Below are 15,703 nucleotides of genomic sequence, written 5' to 3'. Positions count from 1 at the left end.
GTACTATGCTAAGTTAGCAAAAAGGTACTATGGTCCCTTCCAGATTCTTAGACCAATCAATGAGATGGCCTATCACCTCAAGTTTCCCAGCCATTGGCTCATACACAATGCTTTCCATGTGAGCCTACTAAAGCCTTACAAAGGAGAGCCACCTCAAGAACTAATTATTGAAGACCCACCGGAGATCGAGGACCAAGAAGAGGTGCTGCAACCCAAGTCCATTCTCCGACATGAAGACAAGGTATTACAAGGCGGTAAGACTATCGGACAATATCTTATCAAGTTTAAAAATTATCCTTTTGAAGATGCTAGATGGATGCAAGGCATACAATTAAAGGATAAGCTAAACCTTGTCAATGCTTACAATGATTCCCTAGAGTAAGCACATGTAAATATGTATAAATGAACAAAGTTTTTTCCTTATAAGACTCTCTTTTTCTTTATTGCGCACAAATTTTAATAAGTATGCATGCTGAGGATCATGTTGGTGGAGACGACGTCTCCTGAACACCAAGTAGAGCTTGTCACTCTACTATGGAATATTGATACGAACTAATGTGCAGACTTGCTTGCGGTAGCTAAAGCTCTCATGCACCAAATGGACTAGTCATCCATTCTGAGACGATGTCGTAGGGTAAAATAGGGGTCCTCTACCCGCTAGCAAACGGACTAATGACTAGGCTTTATCTTCTCTACCTCATAGTCGAGGACTTCAAGAGAGAGGTATTGTCATAAAAACTAATATCTAATACTCCCAAATGATTTTCTCATCTTAAATTGATCATTTAATATGGGGAAGTACCAGGAGAGTAAAAGATAGAATATTGTTAAGGCTGCAGACCGATCTCTACCAAGGATCCAAAGGAGGAAAAATAGGGATCCAAAGAGGGATAGCCTGCAAAAGAGCAATGTGCTTCAATGGGGCTTAAAAGACCTAAGGTTCAGCTCCATTAAGACTTCCATAGGCTAAGAAGGTTCCAAAAATTAAAACTTTTATCCAATGGCCAAAGCATAGGGGAATTGGAAGGTCATGGGGAAGACTAAAAAGTATTCCCACATCCTAGGAAGGAGGGGGCGAGCCCTTTTTGTAGGAGATGAGAGATAAACACACACACACACACACACACACACACACACTCCTAGGCTTCCCCTTTACACAAAGGGAATATTGGACACATGTCAAGCTCCTAGGTTAGTTGCCCCCAACCTCCCCTTAAATCCTATTGAATGGCTATAGAGGCGGACCAAGGAGAATTAGGCTAGAGTAAATTCAGTCTAATAAATTAAGAAATGCTTGATAAAATAACCAATAGAAATTAAGCTCCCTAAAAGACTATTGGACAGTCTACCAAGGGGTCCAATGAGCATTCAGCAACCCAATGGCTTGCCTGATTCCTATTGGCCAGAAGACTAATGCAATGAGAGTTAAATTGAATTATTTAAATACCTAAAACTCTCACTAAAGGGGAAAGAGAGACACTTGTCACAAGGCTCTCCATTTAACCTCTAATTTCCTATTGGCTAAGCTTGGCATGAGCCAATGAGGGCTAGGAAGAGGAAATAGCAAGAGGGGTCGACCAAGAGTGAGGGGGCTGATTTTGCAAGGCATTATGGCACACACACTCACACAAACTCATGTGTGAAGTAAAGAAGACTATCTCCTTCTAAAGCTTTAATGGAAAACTCATCATCTACTCCAAGCTCGTGAGAAGGGAGGCCTACACCAACAACTCTTGGCTTTGTGATGCAAATCCAACCAAGAGCCAAGCTTCAATGCATGCTCATCTCCTCTACCATGCTACTTACTAAGCTATACAAAGCTATTAAGAGTGATTATGTGAGGAAAAATACTTCTTTCTAATAAGATACCTCTTTTTCCTCTCAATCTATTCTCATTCCCTGCTAGCTCTCACCATTTTTGAAGGTGTGTGAGGTCTTGGGACTGAGGCTCGGGACACTAGGTGTGAGTTTCAAGAATAATTTGGTGCATGAAGCTTCCATCTTCATTGCACCAACAAGTTTTGTCAAGGAACACAAGAATTGTATTGTACAAAAGTCTCCTTTGATGGGAGAAGCTATAATACAAAGCCTTTATGGAGGGGGGACCGGCTCCATGTAAATCCGGTCCTCAAATGTTGTCAATTTTCTATTTCTCTCTCTTTTCAAATATTGTCAATGCCAAATTAGCTAGGTGTAAATTGTTATGTTGCTCATTAAGAACTTGTTCTTAATGAAATGCTCACTATGTTATCAATTTCCGCCACACACAAGTTACTAGTGCATTAAATGTTACACACCTCTGTGGGTCCCCACGAGAAAGGGACTCCTTTCTGTGTCAAGATATGCAAAGGGAAAGAAACCTCTGCAAACTTTCTAATGAACCGCCAGTAGTAAGAACATAAGCCCAAGAAGCTTCCAACTTCTTGGACATTCGTCAAATCGGGTCAATCACGTATAGTCTCAATCTTGGCCGGGTCCATCTTTCCAAATTGAACCGCAAATTCAAGTGAAAATAAGTTGGCCTTGGCTCCTCCATCGAAGAAAATGAGGGCTTCATGATCTTTCACTTTGCCCTAAGTGCAGCAAAGTTTGTAGTTTCGTTCATCTGATTCGATTCGAGCCCCATGCAATGTGGTACCAATTCTATTTTCATATGCCTTTTCTGCCACATTCCTCTGTTGCTCTAGAACTCTCTGGCCTTTTTGGGGCACTTTGTGTAGATGTATGTGCCCATGTTCCCCGCATCCAAAACACTTCCCCTCTTTGAGATAGATAACCCTTTCTCTAAGAGTCTGTCGAGGACGTGTATCTTTCTTTTCATCAGTGGGGTAAGTCAAATTTCCCGAATGTATCACAAACCCCCGTTTTACATGACCCATCAATTCTTCAAAAGAATTCAACTTCTGTTCCAATAGTCTCGGATCTCTGTAGGAAGTCCGCAACAAAACCACTCACCTTAAACAAAACCTTCGTAAATGAAGAGGCTGGTAGGAAAGAGTTCCAAAATCTCTCGCAATAAGCGCCAAAGAATCTCCCTTGGTCATCCAAAGATGATTCCAAGCAGTTCATATATCTCGTTCATACTCCCGCGTCAGCCAAGAAGAAATAAAAATCCTTTTGAAATTCAACCATCTAATCGGAGCTTCCTTGTTAATAGAAAGGTAGACTACCATGTTTAAGCATTTCCCTTGAAGAAAGCCCTAGGAATCTTGGAGTGCTCTTCTTTAAATTCTTTAACTTTCTTGCTTTTATCTTCGAGGAAGTCATACTAGTTGGCTTTATAGAAATGCTTCTTCTTTGCGCAAAATCTGTGATCGTCGGAGTCCGAACTGTTTGAGGATGACTCCTCTATATAATTGTTAGATACTGGGTGAAATTTAGGCTTCTTTGCCTTTTTCTTGCCCCTTTCGAAGCTTTGCTTTTTGCTTCACTTGTCCATGTCTTTCTGCAAGTTTAGGTTCTGCTTTTATGCACTCATCTGTCTTTTCGGCTTTACTCCCTATGTGAGAGGAGAAGCAATGGCCACACGCCATCTCGAGTAAATATTATCAATCGTGTAATTCTTCAGATGCATCACCCATCTTGGGTCCTTGGAGGACTTAATCAATCTATTCACACATATGCGAATCTGTAGGTGACGTTTGTACTCCTTTTCTAGCCAATTTGTCTGAAATTTTTTTTAACCCAAATCTTCCTTCTTTTCTTCAGTTCCTACACCGGATCTTCAACTTTTCTTTGCCTTCCCACTGAGAGGTGTCATCTCTGTCAGATTCTTCACGAGAACCCATGTGTAATATGGGATTCTTAATGGCTTTATGCCCTGTAAGACAGAGCGATGAAGACGGGAGCGCGCCCGATGCGCGATGTATGAAGGGTGGGAGTCGCTAATAAGTCTGAGGTCGGGACGGAAAGATTCTTTCTCAAAAGCTGTGTGCGCTATAAAAAGGATCGGATCCTCCATAGAAGAAGAATCTTTATGTGCTCTGATACCACTGTAACAAACTTGGACACTCCAAGTCAAGATTCTACCATGACACAATAGAAATTCACTTCAAAACAGTTCACAGTTCACAATTGATTTGGCACGGCCGAACGGAGTTCTGTGCCTAGAGATATTGGCCCCAAAGACTGACGCCCCTTTCGGTATTTCTTTTTGTATTAATCTGTGTTCAAAGTACAAGAGAGTGGGAGGGTTCTCACTCTCAGACTCTACGTTCAAATGCTCTCATTTGTGAGGCCCTGCCCACTTATTTATAAGTCATAAGGGATACCCAAAAGCAGAGCCCCAAAATCAAAAGCCCTTAGGATTTTAAAAATAAAGAAACTGGCCCAAAAGCTTCCCCAAAAACAACCAGTGTAAAATTTAGCCTACGCAAAAAGCATGAATTTTGTACAGCTGCCCGCAAATCACGAAAATTTTGTATGGATGCCACTTCAGCACAGTCAACAAAAATTGCGGCGTGAAATCCAAAATCTACCACATCAGCCTGTGTCAGCGTTTCTCGGTGCTGCCAGCCAGGGAGTGTGTGTGTGCCCTCTGATGGCCCACTTCTAAGTGTGTCCAGGGCCATGACACATCACCAATTTGTGACAGACCATGCCACAAAACCATTGGTACAATGATGAGTGCAGAGACCTCTACCACCAGTTGCGTGCACAACGAACTTTTGGAGAGACCACTGATTGAGAGGCCAGACGCCAGATGAAGACACTGATATGCCGAAAGCCGCGAGCTTTTGAGGAGGCACAAGAGCTAGAGCTATATCACCTATTCATGAGCATGGACAGTGCCACAGCATGGCGCACCCTCCAGGAGCCACGACTGACTACCCTCATTGAGGATCCACAGGTATGGCACGACTACGCATAAAAACTCTATGAGATGCCGAACCAGCATCCGATTCCACAACCTCCCGGGCCGAGACCCACGAGCTCCTCCTTCTCTGTAGAGATGGTCAAGAAGGCCATCCACCGACTACAGCAACGTCGATCATGAGACCATACAGGTTTATAGAATGAGTACCTCATTTATCCACCACGATAGCCCCATTGGTTGCACATGCATTCAACCGGGCTATAAGGGAGGGCTTCCTAGAGGAGTGGACCAGGCACACTATTGTGCCGATCCACAATACTGGAGACACTTTGGACCCAAGGAATTACAAGACTATCATGATCAGCCATATGGGGAAGTTCTTGAGGAAGAGCTTAGTTCTTATGGGGAGGTTGAGGGCCTACAGGATCCTGACGGCAGGGTTCGGGAGGACATTCTCTACTAACGACCACATCTTTGTTTTGCGCTGCCTCATTGATGGGGCAAAGGTGCGAAAGAAGAAGCTTTACTCTGCTGCTTTGTGGATTCCTGCAAATCGTTTGACACCGTCCCATGGGAGAGGCTGTTTCGACGACTCCAGAGTTTGGGGATACCTTCGGAGATGATATGGGCCATCTACGCTCTCTATGAGAGAGTGATTGGGAGAGTTCGCTGCCAGACGATATTGTCAGAGTCTATTGCTAGCACCATTGGTGTTAAGCAAGGATTCCCCCTCTCCCCAACCCTCTTCGGACTCTACATTGACGAGATCTTTGACTACATCCTACGAGCAGGAGGAGCAAGAGCGGACCTAGCAGGTACCACAATCCACATTATACTATATGCTGATGACATTTTACTGATTTCAGAGTCGCCATAGGGCCTACAGAGCCATATGAGAGCTCTGGATGAGTTTTGTATAGACAGGGGTTTCACTGTGAATCTTTGGAAAACCAAGATCATAATCTTCCACACCTCCAGAGGAGTTTGCTGCATTGTAATTATGGAGAGGTGTACCACATGACAGTGCAAGGCTTATGAGACCAAACTCATTGTTGCGTGGAATTGTACTAGGTCTCTAAGATTGGGTGTAGGATCCTTTGAGGACAGCTTCATTGGGAGGGACATTGTATTTTACTCGAAGACGCATCTGGCACTGGACAGAGTTTACCACATGTTAGTGGATATAGATGGGAGTCAGCCAATAGACAGGAGATAAGATTATAGCACAAGGAACCGTCTAGCCGCTAGTGGAGTGGCGGTACTTTACAGAGAGAAGTTACAACTGATGATACATAAAGGGAAATCACCATTTACTATTTTGGATGAGGATACATTGGAATTTTCTCGAGATGGTGATATCATGATTTTGGGAGATTTCAACACAGGAAAGCGCAGTGCCAGTCAGTCTTCTATCACACCTTTGCGGAGATGTTGAGAGGGCTTGACACCACTGACACGGGTCTGGCCAAAGTCTCACATGATAGAGAGTAGATGGAGTATGGAAGATTTTTTACAAAGATGGGTAGTGCACATGGTTTAGCCATCCTGAATGGTATCAAGAAATTCCTTGAGTCGAGCGGTTTCACTTGTTTCCCCCATCGTCATGGACCTAGCGGCTAGTACAATGGATTATGTCATGACTACACCCAATTTTATTCCATGTATTGATGACCTAGTGGTGGGCCCTAGGCCAATCGGGTGGCAGTGGATCATGCTTTTCCCTTGGTTTCTCTTAGAGTATAGCTACATCATCAAAGGCACCCTCGCCCACTCGCTATACATTTATGAGGGAGACAGATTCTTTCTATATCAATGAGATATACATGCACCTCTGCGTGGAGGATCTAGGGTGCCCACTTCATGAGCTCACACAGGTTCTGACATACACACTACATGATGCAGCAACACAGGCCTTCCCACATAGCCACCCTTTAGAGAGACCTCATTGTGGGAAGATTCCCTAGAATAGTTGGTATGATGAGGAGTGTAGAGAAATAGGAGTCAGATTACAGAGGGAGGTGCTCATGGACATCATCACTCATAGACATTCACGGATTACCTTCCGGCGCCTTGTGCAATGGAAAAGAGAGCTTACCTAGCTTAGTTGGAGAGAGATTTACACAAATTATTCTTGAGCCAGTTCTAGAGTGAGGCTTGCAAATTGTTCCGTGAGCACTCCCCAACACCAACTATTACATCTACAGACATATGGGGTGAGTATGCTACTTCTCTCTGCATGGCCCCGGACCAACAATTATTGCCAGACCCACTAGAAGCATGCCCACACTTGCGCTTTCTTTACTGCAGAGATGGGAAAGAAGGCTATTGATAGGATGAAGACTAGGAGAGCATATGACCATGATGGCTAGGTAGTTGAGCATTTTATACGTGTGAAGGGTCATTTGGCTGATCTTCTTGCATTGATGTCTAATAGAGCAATGTGTGAGGGTGTTCCTGATACTTGAAGTATGTCCACAATTGTACCTATTTTCAAATTCGGGACCCTACTTTGCCTGGGAATTACTGTGCTATCATGATTGGACACACACTAGCCACATTATATGCATCCATAATTGAGCATGAGCTAAGATGATGGGCAGAAAGAGAGGTCATCCAAGCGCAAGGCCAAGCTGGTTTAAAGAGGGGTTTCGCATTCTCACTGGTGGACGTTTAAAAAAATCCATTAGTCTAAAGATTCCTTTATTCCCTCTCTTTTTGTTCCTTTATTCCCTCTCTTTTCATCGAAGGTCCTCCCTCCCCTCCCTCTGACCATCTCCTTCGGCATACCACCCTCTGCGTTCGCCCCCAAGCCTCCCTTCTCTGCTCTGCCTCCTGATCTTCCAGCTTGCCCTGCAGGTCTGTTGAGGATGTATGGAGCTCTCTCTCTCTCTCTCTCTCTCTCTCTCTCTCTCTCTCGGGATAGTTTCACCAGCTGTCAATACGACGACGCAAAGGAGGGGGCTCAGTGCCATGCAATTAACTGAGTCAGCATGCAAGTATGTCAATACGAGGACGCAAAGGAGGGGTAATTGAGTCAGCATGCAATCGAGAGAGAGAGAGAGAGAGAGAGAGAGAGGGAATTTCCTGAGATTCCGATATTCAATGATGTTTTGAAATTGAGCAGACATACTCACACTATGAGCCAATTGAGGAGGAAATATTTCATGTAAGGAGGATTTATCGTAGCTTTGTGGAGTTCCGCAAAGCTGTTGCAGATATAGTTCCGTGGGGCAGATGCACAATCTGTAGGAGCTAGTCCAGTGCCGGTAGAGCTCATATGGGGAATCATGGCCTTGGACAAGACAGTTACACGATGAGTGCGTACGCCCCACGAGATGCTAGAGATTATTCACTCCACCATTGGGGTGAAATGGGGTTGCCAACTATCTCCCAATCTTGTTGGCATGTATGTGGATGAGGCTTCATACTACTAATAGAGAGGGAGGGTGACATAGGAGCATAGTTGGTAGGGACATGGATACCCTATTGTTGTATGCAGATGATATTGTGCTTATTTCAGATTCACCTCATGAGATACAATGCCATCTTGATGCTTTACACACATTTGTGTAGGATATTGGTATGTCTGTTAACCTTGTGAAGACCCAGGCTATGGTATTCAATACTACAACGCAATGGGTTAGGCAATTGGCACCCAATTTTACTTATGGACATGACCAAGTGGAGTATATAGATATGTATACTTACCTTGGGGTGGTTTTTAGTGGCATGATTCTCTCCTCATGATGGAGAGATTTGAATAGAACATACACGGCTTTGGAAGGTTTGGAGAGGATGTGGTCATATGCTCAGTTCCAGGAGCCTCGCACCAAGATATGGCCTTTTGATACTCTAGTTACCTCAGGTATGCTATATGGAATGCAAACATGGGGATCCTTAGTAGATCATCATAGTCATCAGCATGGACGTAAAGATGGGTTGGCAAGACATGTAGAGGCCACTTATCTCCATGATCTCCAGGATGATCAAATCTAAGGCCTTAGTTATCATGCGATCATCCGAGCAAACCTGGATGCCCCTCCTTTGGTGGTTAAGGCTCTTACAAGATCAGTGTCATTTATACACAGCTTATGGGAGCTCCCACGAGATTGTTATGCTCGGCTGGTCGTGGAGTCCTCTTGGAACTTGACATCATATGGAGATACATCATGTTGGTATGCACAGATGGCAGGATGGTTTGAGCTACATGGTTTCTCTATGGAGTGGCTCCCTCCTTTCAATATTCTCTAGATGCACATCTCTCTCTCTCTCTCTCTCTCTCTCTCTCTCTCTCTCTCTCTCTCTCTCTCTCTCTCTCTCTACCACGGAGAGAGGTCACTATACTTATACGGCAGGATCTATTTTAGTTGGATATGCAAAGGACATGGATATAGCCTATACAAGAGCTGGGCACAAAGATGACTACATATAGACAGCATTTTCTCTAGCTCACAGAGTATGGGTCCTTATCTAGACATGCCTACATAGACACTCACTTGTCCCACTGATTACAATGTGCTATTGGACAAATTCAAACATCATGACATTAGTTGGAGATTGAGACCGACCAATATCAGGCATTTCAATTGAGGCCAAGTTCTACCAACTACGTCAGAGAGAGCAAAAGACAAAGCGTCACTATATATGCCACCGTACAACCTACTATGAGATACGTGGCCACTTTCACTGCCTCTATCTAGATTTATGAGATACCCAGATTTGAGATGTCTTGGCCTCTATCTATTGGAGATTCAACAATATTAAGCAGGGTTACTAAGAGAAAGAGGCTCACACATCGGGAGGCACACCTAAAGACAGATCACAATCTTCTTCCATCCAGACATTGAGCAGAGACGGGACTAGCCAGAGAGGAGGGATACATGGCACATCACTAGCAAAAGTATATTGAGTGATTGAGCAGCTAAGCTGAGGAGATCCAGGAGGCCCAGAATGAGGGGATGCTCCCATCGACATGGGAGGTTGTAGCAGAGGATTAGATCCATATTGGCGAGACATGGGAGACGATGCCATGTACAAACTCTCACCGTGGAGGACATCGACACGATCATGCGACGACCGATGCAAGCCATCTCCGGATTTTGATACACAAATCCACCATTTTGAATATGTTCTCTAAGATACACAACCACATTTTGTATATGTACCTCTTAGGCTCTTGATACCCCCTTTTACAACTCTAATAGTGATTCTATTTAGTTAATTTCTTTCTTTCTTTTTATCTAGACCTTGTATTAGATTCACTTTGATGTAACACTTTGGTCTTTTAGGCATTATGGCCTTTAGAAGACTAACTAATATAACATTTCATCTCTCTCTCTCTCTCTCTCTACCACTTTTTAAGAGAGATGGAGTGAGTGTATACAATAGAGCTATATAGCCTTCTAGAACGGAGAAACCCCATAGACCCTTGTCAGAGCTGCCCAGATATTGACTGAGATGATACACACATCAGCATTGATGTTTCCTCTCTCAGCTTACTGGGAGATCACAGTCTAGAAGCATGCCTCAGAATAGTTGGTATGTTGATGAGTGCCAAAGGACGAGCACAGCTACAAAGAGAGCATACATTGGCAGGTAGTCTTTGGACGCCTTATACGATGAAAGAAGAGAGTTGTTTGTCAAATTCTCTTAAGCTAGGACTCTAAGGAGGCTTGGCGACTCTTTAGAGAGCACTGACCCTCTACAACCATTTCTATAGTGACATGGACACAATATGCATCTCGCCATACACATTAGTGGAGCATTTACCATTGCTAGACACGTTGGAGCCTTGTCCTCCAACTTCTACTTTCTTCACAACATAGATAGTGAGGCAAGCCATTGGCACACAAGGAGGGCACATGATAGTGGCATAGCATTTCATACATGCTAGAGATCATTTTGATGGTTTGTTGGCCTTCATGTTCAGGGCCATGTGTGGGGTTTCTTGAGACTTGGATTACGTCTACGATTGTACCACTAGTCAAGCCTAGAGATTTGACTTTTCCAAATAACTATCATAATTGACAGTCATTGGCCAAGCTACATGCATCTATACTCGAACATGAGGTAAGCAGATGGGCAGAGAGAGAGGGTATACGTGCTTTAGAGTAGGTTGGATGCATGAGGGGTTGAATGTACATGCTTCAAATCTAATGGTATTGGAGAGCTATGGCCATGCGAGTAGGTTGGATGCATGAGGGGATTCTTTGCACTCAATCGTACCTTCACACTTAGAGAAATCATTGATGAGGGCAGAGCACATGGGAGGAGGATTTATTGTAGCTTTGTGGATTTCCACAAAGCTTTTGACAAAGTCTTGAGAGGCACATTGATATGGAGACTACATGACTTGAGAGTCCCACAAGAGCTTGTATGGGGTATTATGGCATCTATGAGACAATCATATTGAGATTACAGACAATAGAGGGTCTTTCAGAGCCTGTTCACTCCACTATTAGGGTGAAGCAAGGATGCCCACTTTCTTGGACTTTATTTGGATTGCATGTTGGTGAGATTTGTGACTATAATGAGATTGCAGGGGATAGAAGGGCACAAGTTTCAGGTACACGGATATCTCTATTTCTGATGAGATGCTTATTTTAGACTCTCTAGAGGGTATGTAGAAACATCTAGATGCGTTGAATGCTTATGCAATGATACTGGGCTCTCCATCAAGCTTGGCAGGTGATGATATTCAATACTACAATGTAGCGGGTCAAAATATTGGCACCTATTTTCACATATAGGGAAGAGATAGTGGAGTATGTAGACTCAATGCACCTACTTTCTCTATGAGAGTGCTCCAGAGCGAAATTGGTGAGGATATATGCAACATTAGGACTAGAGAGGGTACGTTCACATGTACAATTTCAAGAGCCACACACTAAGTTGTGGCTGTTTGACATGATGGTCACTTCTACCATGCTTTATGGAATGCAGCTATGGGGGCCTAGCTTGGATCATCATAGTAGATTAGGGCTCACATATGATGGATGTGGATCCATGGAGAGACCACTTGTATCCATGATCTCTAGGCTGATGTAGTGGAAAGTCTCAGTGCCACATGAGAGTATCAAAGCTGAGATGGGTGCACCACCGATTGTAGTAGATTCTCTTGCTAGATGAGTCTATCATTCATAGCACATGAGAGCTCTCACGCAATACATATGCACGACTAGTGCTCTAGTCATCATGACAGTTGGCCAGTGAGGGTGATACTTCATGTTGGTTTGCATAGATTTCATCTTGGTTTGAGCTACATGGATTTAGTATGGAGAAGCTGCCCCCTTTTCAGTATTCCTTGGATGCACCATCCTTCACCCTCACACATTCAAAGATTAGCAGGATTATCAAACATGTTATCATTTAGTTGGATACTAGGAGGACTTGGCTATCTCTATGACATGAGTTGGGGACGAAGATGGCTTTTTATCAAGAACATCTTCTCCCCAGGTAGATGGACATCCGCCTATCTCATGGCATTAGATGTGTTATTGATAAGCTATGCACCTCATCTCACCAGTTGGAGATTGGCCGGTAGAGGTATACCCCCACAGGAGCATTATATCTAGCAGAGCATATCACACTATGAGATCCGCATACGTTTCCATTGCTTATTTAGAGAGGGCTTTGGCCCCTTACTCTGCATCATGGATTACTATGATCAGAGTTGCCTAGTCCTCTTCTTGCTAGAGATCCGTACACTTAGAGAGGCTACCCTTAGGAGCAGAGGATCCATACAGAGGCAGATCACTACTTTGTAAAGGGGGATTACTTGAGATTCCCACCAAAGGTTACCAAATCACACCCTCAGTGGGGCATCCTTCTTGATCGAGCCATCGAGCTTGGCCGCTCACGATGCCCAAGGATGCAAGGATGTAGATGAGGTCTACATTGGGGTCTATGGAGCATCATTGAGCGACATCAAGCCCAGTCCCCCCCCCCCTTGGGGTGTAGGCCAGGTGGCCGTGGGAAACCACCCTTACTCACATTTTCTTCTTAATGAATATAGGGAGAGAAAGTGAGAGATTTGACTTCACTCTCTCACTTTCCTCTCCACTAACCCAACTCCCTCTGTGTAGCAACATGGAATTCTTGAATTAACTCAAGAAAAGTACATCCACAAAGTCTTGCAACGTTTTAGTATGTAGGGGAGGAAGTCACTGAGTACCCCAATGCAAGCATACTCCAAAGTTAGCAAAGATGATTCTCCCAAGACAGTTGCTGAGAAAGAGGAAATGGCGAAATTCTTCAGCAGTTGGCAGTTTGATGTACTCTATGATAACCACAAGACCAGACATTGCACATGCAGTGGAAGTGGTTAGTAGGTACATGGCAAACCCTAGCAAGAAGCATTGGAAAGCAGTGAAGAGAATCTTCAGATATTTGAAGGGTACAGCTAGTAAGTGTTTACATTTCTAAAACATTGATGCATCTATTGTAGGTTACGCAGATGCGGATTATGCAGGTTGTGTGGATTGTAACCCTCATTTATTTCTATTTTTATGTTCCCCAACTATGTTACTAGAGTCGCACATGGATGTAACCTTTTGGTCTCATAGGTTATTTTGGCCTTTAAGCACTAATTATAACATATCATTCATCTCTCTCTCTCTCTCTCTCTCTCTCTCTCTCTCTCTCGATATAGTTTCCTAAGACGTTCAAACAATCTTCTTCTTATTGTTTTCTCTCTCTCTTTTCATATCCGCTTCCCTTTTCGTATAGTTTCAAGGCTTTTGTATGCCACCTGAAGGTATAACGGCTAAAAATTCCTCCTGCATGCCAAATGCTGTTGTGAAAATGTCTTCTCGTGTGCATCCAGATAGGCTTTGTGGCATAGTTGCCCCCCTTGCCCCTTACCCGCCTCAGAATGTTACCAGCTTCCAGCCGAAACTGCCTGGGAGGCTGCATCAGCCAGCTCAGGGTCCTCCCTCCCACTCCCACGGTGGAGCCATGCATCATCAGAGCCCGGCGACCTCACTTGACCCTTGTAAAAGATCACTCACAGAGGCTAAGTACAGAGGTAGTAAAGAGGGTTGTGGCTCTTGCCTTGTGACAAAGGCCGGGCAGAGGACTGCCAGGGTGTGCATGTATTTTAATACACCGAGAGGATGTCGGAATGGAGGGAATTGTGCATTTTTGCATCAGTCAGGGGTTCCAGAGTTGAATGCTCTTGCACAATGAGCAGTGTGCCATCTATGTTGTCTTGCAATGTCGTGTGGTGCTGTTCAGGCGAGGCTAGCAGTGGTTTCATGGCCCCCTCCCCCTTCCCTTCCCTCCCCCCCACCCCCCCCCCCCCCAAAAAAAAAAAAGGGAAAAATGGAAAAGACTGAAGGCACTGCTGCAGATCAACATCCGAGGGAGTGGATTGTGGTCGTGTACATGCCATGTTGTCATGCTCGCATGACTTGTGGCAGGAGGTCTAAAAGCAGTAAAGGTTATGCAAGTTACTAACAATGTGCACCGACAATGGCCTCAACAGTTTGCATATGGAGGGCAAGTTACTATCAATGTGGTAGATATGATGTGGCATCGACAATGGCCTCAACAGTTTGCATATGGAGGGGAATCAATGATGCCAAAGGAGAGAAGGAACAATGCTCGTCCTTGTCTCGCCTCTGGTGGCCTGCAAATCTGCAATGCGGCAGGGACCAAAGCTCTCTCTGGCACAAGTAGCCCTTATCAGCTGGTTGCAATGTAGGCATTTGGCTTTTATGCAATCCTACCTTCTGGTGCTGTGGATGGAGAGGCAGGTATGGTTGAGTGTGAGCTTGGCTCCACGGAAGCTTTGTATGCTGTACCTACCCCACTCGCCTCTTTCAATCTTGAGGTGTCCCGTGTGCGGGTACACCCTATGCCATGAGTTAAGCAATCCCTTGTGTAATTTCCTGCCCACAATGACATCATGGAAAGGTTTACATGTAAACACATGAAGAAATGTCCTTGTATGATGAAGCGCTCTCCCTGTAATACATTCAATCATCCCCTTGGTGATCATGTGCTCTTCATCTACTGTTATATGTATGATTAATCGCATACTGGGTTGACATTGAATCATGAATAAGGTATAAAGTTACTGGAGCACGGTCACCGGTGCAGGGCTAGAAAAGTACATTTTCCTAGCCGATCAAAACAAGGGAAAACTTGAAATTCTTCCGGTTTTTAGGTCAAAATTTGAAGCTTTTGCCGGTAATTACACTAAAACTTGTGTAAATTTGCCGGTTTTGTTAAGGGCAAGCTCAAAATGGAACCGAGATTTTATAATTTCAGCCGGTTAAAATACACTAGACCCGGTCTTTTTCTAACACTGCACTGGTGTATCCAGCAGTCTCATTGCGTGTAATCGCATAGTGGACATGAAATACAAACAATAACGTCAGAGTTTTGATGCTGTTCTTTTTTGAATACCTATCGCAACTGGAATCATGATGTGGAGTTACTCCGTTGTACAACCTTAAAGCCGAGAAGCTTGCTGGCTGAGTTGGTGTCCAGGAGAGTCATGATTAGGTAGAAGACAAATACGGGATTAATATAGTTCGTTATTTGCGTCAATATCTTTTACATGTGTAAACTACAACCACTGGCTTCCACAAGCGGCCCATTAGCTCAGTTGGTTAGAGCGTCGTGCTAATAACGCGAAGGTCGCAGGTTCGAGACCTGCATGGGCCATTTTCTCTTCTCCCAGCATTCCCATCCCTCTTGCTAGTTTTGGTTCTCGTTCACTTCGTCTTCTCCCAGTAATCCCTTGAAGGGGTCCTCGTTCACTCCATCTTGATCGCTGACTTGTACCGTAAAGCTATTTTATTCACCACTCAATCCACCCTGAAGGCTCCACACGCTTTTGAAATTTGCAAGGCCAACACATTCTTTTGCAATTTGTTTCCT

The 15,703-nt window shown here is 44.2% G+C and overlaps 1 non-coding gene across 1 annotated transcript; it reads left to right on the top strand.

The window, feature by feature from the left end:
* Positions 1-15,413: 15,413 nt before the first annotated feature.
* On the top strand, positions 15,414-15,487 carry TRNAI-AAU (transfer RNA isoleucine (anticodon AAU)). Its single transcript has one exon. It is a non-coding gene; the product is annotated as a tRNA-Ile (tRNA).
* The last annotated feature ends 216 nt before the right edge of the window (positions 15,488-15,703 follow it).

This window comes from Adiantum capillus-veneris, chromosome 13 (assembly GCF_014529385.1).
Source record: "Adiantum capillus-veneris isolate H3 chromosome 13, ASM1452938v2, whole genome shotgun sequence".
In the NCBI taxonomy this organism is placed as follows: Eukaryota; Viridiplantae; Streptophyta; class Polypodiopsida; order Polypodiales; family Pteridaceae; genus Adiantum; species Adiantum capillus-veneris.
The sequence above is the reverse complement of the archived record's forward strand: the minus strand, read 5'-3'. Positions and strand labels throughout refer to the sequence as shown.